The sequence below is a fragment of the Anopheles moucheti genome, chromosome 3 (assembly GCF_943734755.1).
Source record: "Anopheles moucheti chromosome 3, idAnoMoucSN_F20_07, whole genome shotgun sequence".
NCBI classification, from domain to species: domain Eukaryota; kingdom Metazoa; phylum Arthropoda; class Insecta; order Diptera; family Culicidae; genus Anopheles; species Anopheles moucheti.
Window position 1 is genome coordinate 3,634,101 of NC_069141.1, and position 6,000 is coordinate 3,640,100.

At 42.0% G+C, this 6,000-nt stretch overlaps 1 protein-coding gene across 1 annotated transcript in view; it reads right to left on the minus strand.

The window, feature by feature from the left end:
• Nucleotides 1-5,663, minus strand: part of LOC128300270 (probable G-protein coupled receptor CG31760) — a 62,364-nt gene extending 56,701 nt beyond the window's left edge. Inside the window, exon 1 of the mRNA XM_053036281.1 lies at nucleotides 5,565-5,663. The gene's annotated coding sequence lies outside the window, so the exon portion shown is untranslated. The remainder of the gene's footprint in view (nucleotides 1-5,564) is intronic.
• Between the last annotated feature and the right edge of the window lie 337 nt (nucleotides 5,664-6,000).

A 6,000-nucleotide genomic window follows, 5' to 3' on the forward strand; every position in this document is an offset into this window, starting at 1 on the left:
CAAAAAAGGGAAAACTTATCTTACCTAATGTTTTCCCAATGTGCGTTCCAATATTATGCCATAGCAGGGGTAAACAGCGAGGTCATCATTCGGGATTCAGAGAGTAGCTTCGCAACAAACCGAATGGTGCCCGAGTATCGTTCACCGTAATCAGCATCTTTTTTGCCTGCTTTCTTGAAACGAAATTGAGAAATCCGTCCCAAGATTCTCGAGGGATTTACGCCCTGGTGTATCGAAAGGCATATCAATAGCCTGACCACCGATAATACTTTCGGATATTGCATGGCACGTATTACTACGGATTTTCAAGGCGAGGTCAACTAATTTCGGAACAAATTGAGAGCCAGGCGTTAACGCACAACGGGCAGCGCTGTAAAAACTTTAACGATCCCTACAGCTTATGCTTATTTGGCTGCGGTTTAGCAATTTCCCTTTAGAGAATTGTCGAAAAGTTTTGCTTGACACTGTAAGTGTGTGTTCGTGGATTTCTACGCGGATTGCATGTATTTTAACGATGGGATCGCGCCATTGAGAGATTTTCTATTCCAGATGGAATATTCTGCCCTGTCATCCTTCGGTACATGGAAGCTTTGCATTCACACACTCGATTTCATCCCGCGCTGCGCTGTGTGTTGGGCTGTTGCCTAGCGAGCGCCGTCCTGTACGTGTAGGGAAAGCACACCTATCGGTATCCACATGCTTCGGTCTCAAGGCGCCGGTTGCCGAGCATAAATCTTTTTATTCAATTTCACCCCGGCTTTCGGGCCGGTGCTACCGATTTCATTCCCAAGGTTCACATTTTCTTTCCCTCTTTGTCACCACGGCAAAAGAAAGAAAATCAAAGATTACACCCTCCCCGGTGAGCCACTCGCTTCGTACGATGAAACTGGATCTAGCTTTTTTTTGTGTGTTGTGGATGGAAAATCGGAAAAGCCAACATAAGAAAAAAGTACGTGGAACGTTCAATATATTCATGCGACGTGTAATATTCAATGTGTGATTCTGGCGCTGCCAAACCGTGCATTTTTATTGCGAAACGCTTTCCGGTGAGGTGAGCATTTTGTACTTCCGAGTATGAAAAAGCTCCAGGGATGGAGCGTTGGTCTCGTCGGGTATGCGGGCGAAATAGTCAAAACCTGCTGCTGCTGTGTGTGGTTTTTTTCCTGGTGTTGCTTTATTCTTCTTCAATAGCTCCAAATATCTCCCTTTGCCGGATGCAATGCTGCTCTCTTTCTCTCCTGATTTCACGAACAATTCAACATCGGTGCGTGATTTATGTTGAAAGGCTTCACATGGAAAACTACCCATGGGCGCACCTTTTTTCATTGCTAAAGCATTCCTTCACCCTTCGCAAGGGATCGTGTTGAAAAGCCAGGATTATTGCTAGCCTTGTCGGTTCACCCAATCTTCCCAAACAACTATGGGGTCAAACAGGAGAAGGAGCGAGGTGCGAAAAATAGACACAAAACAGACCGAGTCTTCATAGGTATAGCGAAAAAAAGTTGCAGGGGTTAAATTCCTTCACAGTCGAGCTGCCGAGAGCTTATTGTAAAATCAATGTAGCTTCTTCTTTTGGCTTCAGATGATAACGTTATCGTGGCAAGGAGTTACAAGATTGAGGCTTGCTGTATCAGCTACCCGTGCTGGTGGGATATCTTCAGAGCAGAGGGATATTGGTTGAAAATTGAAATAGAACCATGGGTGGCTCACGGGCACCAGGATGTCTTAAAGGGATAGAAAGATGTTATTACGGTGTATCGTTTACATTTACACGATTTTAGATCAAGGACATGTGTAATGACATTGAAGCATAAACGTTTGTCCTTGAACGGGCGTAATGGTTTAATTTTAATTGGTTTTGGTCGAAGCGTATGGTGAACAGAATCCAAACGAAGTGGATAACTGATACTAAATGTTTCCGAAGCAAAAGTATGAATTACACAGTAATTTGCGTCCAATTAAGGTCAGGCCATTAAAGATGTAGAACAGCAAGTAAGCAAGTAGGTAATATTTTCTTGAGGACTGTCATTAAGGGTCTTTGGAAAATTAAAAACAACTTAAGGCTTGGTTTAAGCTGTTAGTGATGAAACTCCACTGGATACTTTGCGACCCGTTGCATAATCCTGATTGATAAAGAACTAGATTATAGCTAGATTATAGTTGCAGCTTGACTTAAATCGCAAAAACAGTTTCTCCGCTTCTGTTTGTTGGAATGAAATTTGTTCGCGAATCAACAAAACTTTTGCATTGGTTCGTTAAAGCTGTTTATCTTAATTGTTATCTGTTTTACTTTTTTTGTTATATTTTTCGAGCATCATCCATCCATCATCACCATCAACACATTGTCTCACAGTGTGTACCCCATTTATCTTTGCAAATGATACTGAATGGATCATACGCAGACTTGAGCGTGTTCCATTTACTTCACTGGTGACATATCTGACACACACAAACAATCCCTTTTTGTCGCCAATGTTTGTACACCCCAACAACAAAAAAACTGTTCAAATTTTGAACATCTACAAATATGCGGTCGTGTTGCTTCGTTGGAAAGCCGCTTTTGTCATGGAAAATCATTTACCGAAAATTTCCATCTCGCCGCATGCTAAAATTCAACTCAAAAATTAATCATTGTACTGCTGACAAGGGACTGCACAATCTGGAATCAAAAAAAGGAGACCGATGTGACAGGAACAAAATGGCGACACAAAGCGATACTGAAACGCTTCACACCTGATGAATCAGTACAAAAACCGCCACCAGAGCATCGAAATTCGTTTGCCATTGTCATCGGGAGAAACGGTGTCTGTTTATTGTAGCGCCTCGCCAAAAGCCGACACCGTCCTTGTAGAGTAAAGCTCTTTGACTGGGTTGTGTTTGTTTTTTTGTCGTTGTTTTATTTATTCGTTCACTGTATCCTGCTCATTTTGACGTTTTTATCTCTTTTAGGAGATGTTGTTTATTTATGTCTCTTCCCAATTTGCATGTAAAATTCAGCGGAACAAGATACTAACATTCCCTCTGTTCTATGCCTCAGCATCCATTTCCGCCTACGAGGGCACCCATTTTGGCATTTGTTCGGAAATTGTAATCCCGATAATTTTGTTTACATGGGACACCGCTGTCAGATTGTGCTGGCTCGCCGCCCATTTGCTTCGGAGGCATCGACGCCAGGAGCAACAAAAGCAACAATAAAAACAACAGAGGCCGGAAACATGGATCGTTTTGTTGTTTGATTTCGTGTTACGTTCTTCCGGTGGTATGGAACCAGAGTAAGTGTGAGAAGAGAGTAATTGAGTAGTACCGAAAGGTAGTACTGATCAATTTTGGTAGGCGTTCGCAAGGAAACGAAATTAGTTGCATTAAAATGCTGTTATAGTTTCCCTATTATGTTTTGCCGTTGATAACAATTAAGTTTATTGGTCTTCTACTTTAATATATTTAGGTAATATACAGTGTTTTAAATAAAATACGCTATATACAATCAAATGCTAGTTAATATCGGTATTACAAAGAAAGAGAATATTATACAAACCCCATTTTGCTAATGCTTTATCACACAATATTTCAGGAACAGAATGCTCCAGCCGCTAACACCGCTCCAACAGCATCGTATGATTTATGTTAATGGTAGCGGTAGCTAAATAGAACAGTGAGCTATTGTCCCTTGCTCCACACTACACCGAAAAGCACTTTGCAAGGGTGTGGTGTTTTTGTTTATTTTTTCCACTTCCTTGTCCATTTTCATGCGCACACCCATACACATGCCCGTTTGCTTTACATTATTTACAAAACGCATCAGCGCAAAAGCGAATTTTTGGGCATAAATTATGCATTCCACCGTCGTACGCATTTGACCGCGGATTGTTAATTCTCGTGCGATCGGTTAGTAACCGAGGGGACCGTAGCGTGCGGAGGGCCAAATCCGATTTAGGGCGCGACAGCAGCCACAAATTAATGCCTCCCGGATGACCATGAACGTTAGGAAATCTTCGCAAGTGGGATGGAATGAAGAAAATCGAGACCGTGGGACCATGAGACAGGAAAGCAAAGATGAGAAATTAGAACAGCGTAAGGAAAACTGTTTTGTACATCGTCTTGTTTTGTTTTGCATCACTGCCTGGCTCTGCATCCGGTGGCATTTTTCTCGCAATGGCAAATGTTCCAACTGCATTCGAGCAGAAGAATCTTGTGAGCCTTAACATTAAAGATGCTGTTTAATGCACAGTTTAATGATCCACTTTTAAAGGTCATTCTTAGGATTCTTTCTGTTTTGCGATGGTAGAACATGAATATTGGTCATTTTTTTTTAGATCAAAAGCTCTACTAAAACATGACGCGTCCAGTATATATTATTTTTATTCTTTGTTATAGTGAGGGGTACTAACGACAAGACGCAAATTATCGTTAACTTAATGGCTGAACAGCTTCATATACAGGGGTTTAAAATGGCCTCAGATGTAGCGACATTTTATGTGATTTGTATTTTGATTATTAATTTAGATTTATAGCTCGATCATTAAAATTTCTCACTACCTATTGTTCGACATAAGCCGAATTAATAAACTAAGTATCATCAATAGCATGTTTTAGTTCATTGAACTCCAAACTACTTATGTATTTTTTAAGCCTTTGTAAGCAACAATTTAAGAAAAAACAGAAAAAGTTTAAAGTTTCTTGTTTAAAGAAACAAGGACCGCAAAACGTCCAAAACAGTTATAAAACCCCCTGTAAAGTTGAACGATTCACAACGGTTGGCCGTAAAAAACCGGCACACTTGAAAAGAAATTAAACGTCATGGGAAGGAATCGAAAAGAATTGCCCCAGCTCTGTAGCAGTTAACGGCAAACGCTTGCAAGCAGTACCTTTTACTGCGGCAAGCGAGAATCTAAATTTTTACGACGCACAATTCCGGTAGCGGTGCGCCAAATGTGTCGACACATTTTTCCACTTCACGGGGCACAAAGTCACCGCGTGCGCTGATTTGAAGCTATTTGAACTCGGTGGAGGAAGAAAAATGCTGCACTTGAAATTTAGCGACCAAAGAGCATCTCCCGTGCGAAAGCGTGCCTCAAAAACCGTTGAGCATAATTTATTCGACAACATTTGCAGACACATTGCGGTGGCGTCACTGCAGGAAGGGGAAATTTGATCAAAGTAAGCGAAACAGATGGTTGCGTACGTAACTGGGAAGCCGTGGCTGCGTACGACAATGGTGCCTTTCAGGCAAACTTCTCCGTGCACAATATTACAGCTGAAATGGTTGGTGGAAAGTTTTTTTTTTGATGGACTGCGTTAACTTTTCATCATTTATTCGGGTGTGTGTACTGTGAACCCAATTAATTTGACTTCCATTTTAGCGAAAGCAATTTCGAAGAGGAAAGAATAGCGGAGAGATACAAAGCAGGACCGTACGTCAATGAATAATTTTGCAACACAATTTAATACGAAGAAAGCGCACATGCCCACCCATCCGTTAAATGAAGGTGTACACAGCATGAAAATGCTCATGCTTTATAGTGTGTGTGTGTGTATGTTCGCGAATGTCTGCGCGTGCTACTTACACTCATGTCCACGGGATGTCTAGTAGCTGATGGGACGATCCGTTCGAGCGCATGTTCCTTTCGCCAGGAGCCGGAAACGCGGGAACGGTGTCCTCCTGGTGGCTCTGGTGAATCAAGGTTGATTTATTCCTTTCTCTTCGCCGGCTGGCGCTGTTCAACAGCTGTACCACCCGTTAAGGATCCGTAACTTGGCCAAACCGCACAACCACGTTCCTTGATTGCACACCTTTCCTGGCTCTATTTTTTTTGTTGGTTGATGCCCAGCCCCCCCTCAAAAAAAGGCTTCCCTTTCACGGTTGGTACAAGTTTCTGTCGCTCACTGTCACTTCCTGGCGGTGGCGTTGGTGCGATTTAATTGTTTGCTCAATTACACATCGCATTACACAAGACGCAACCGGATGGTAAATATGCATTTCACTTTATCCTTGCACCACAA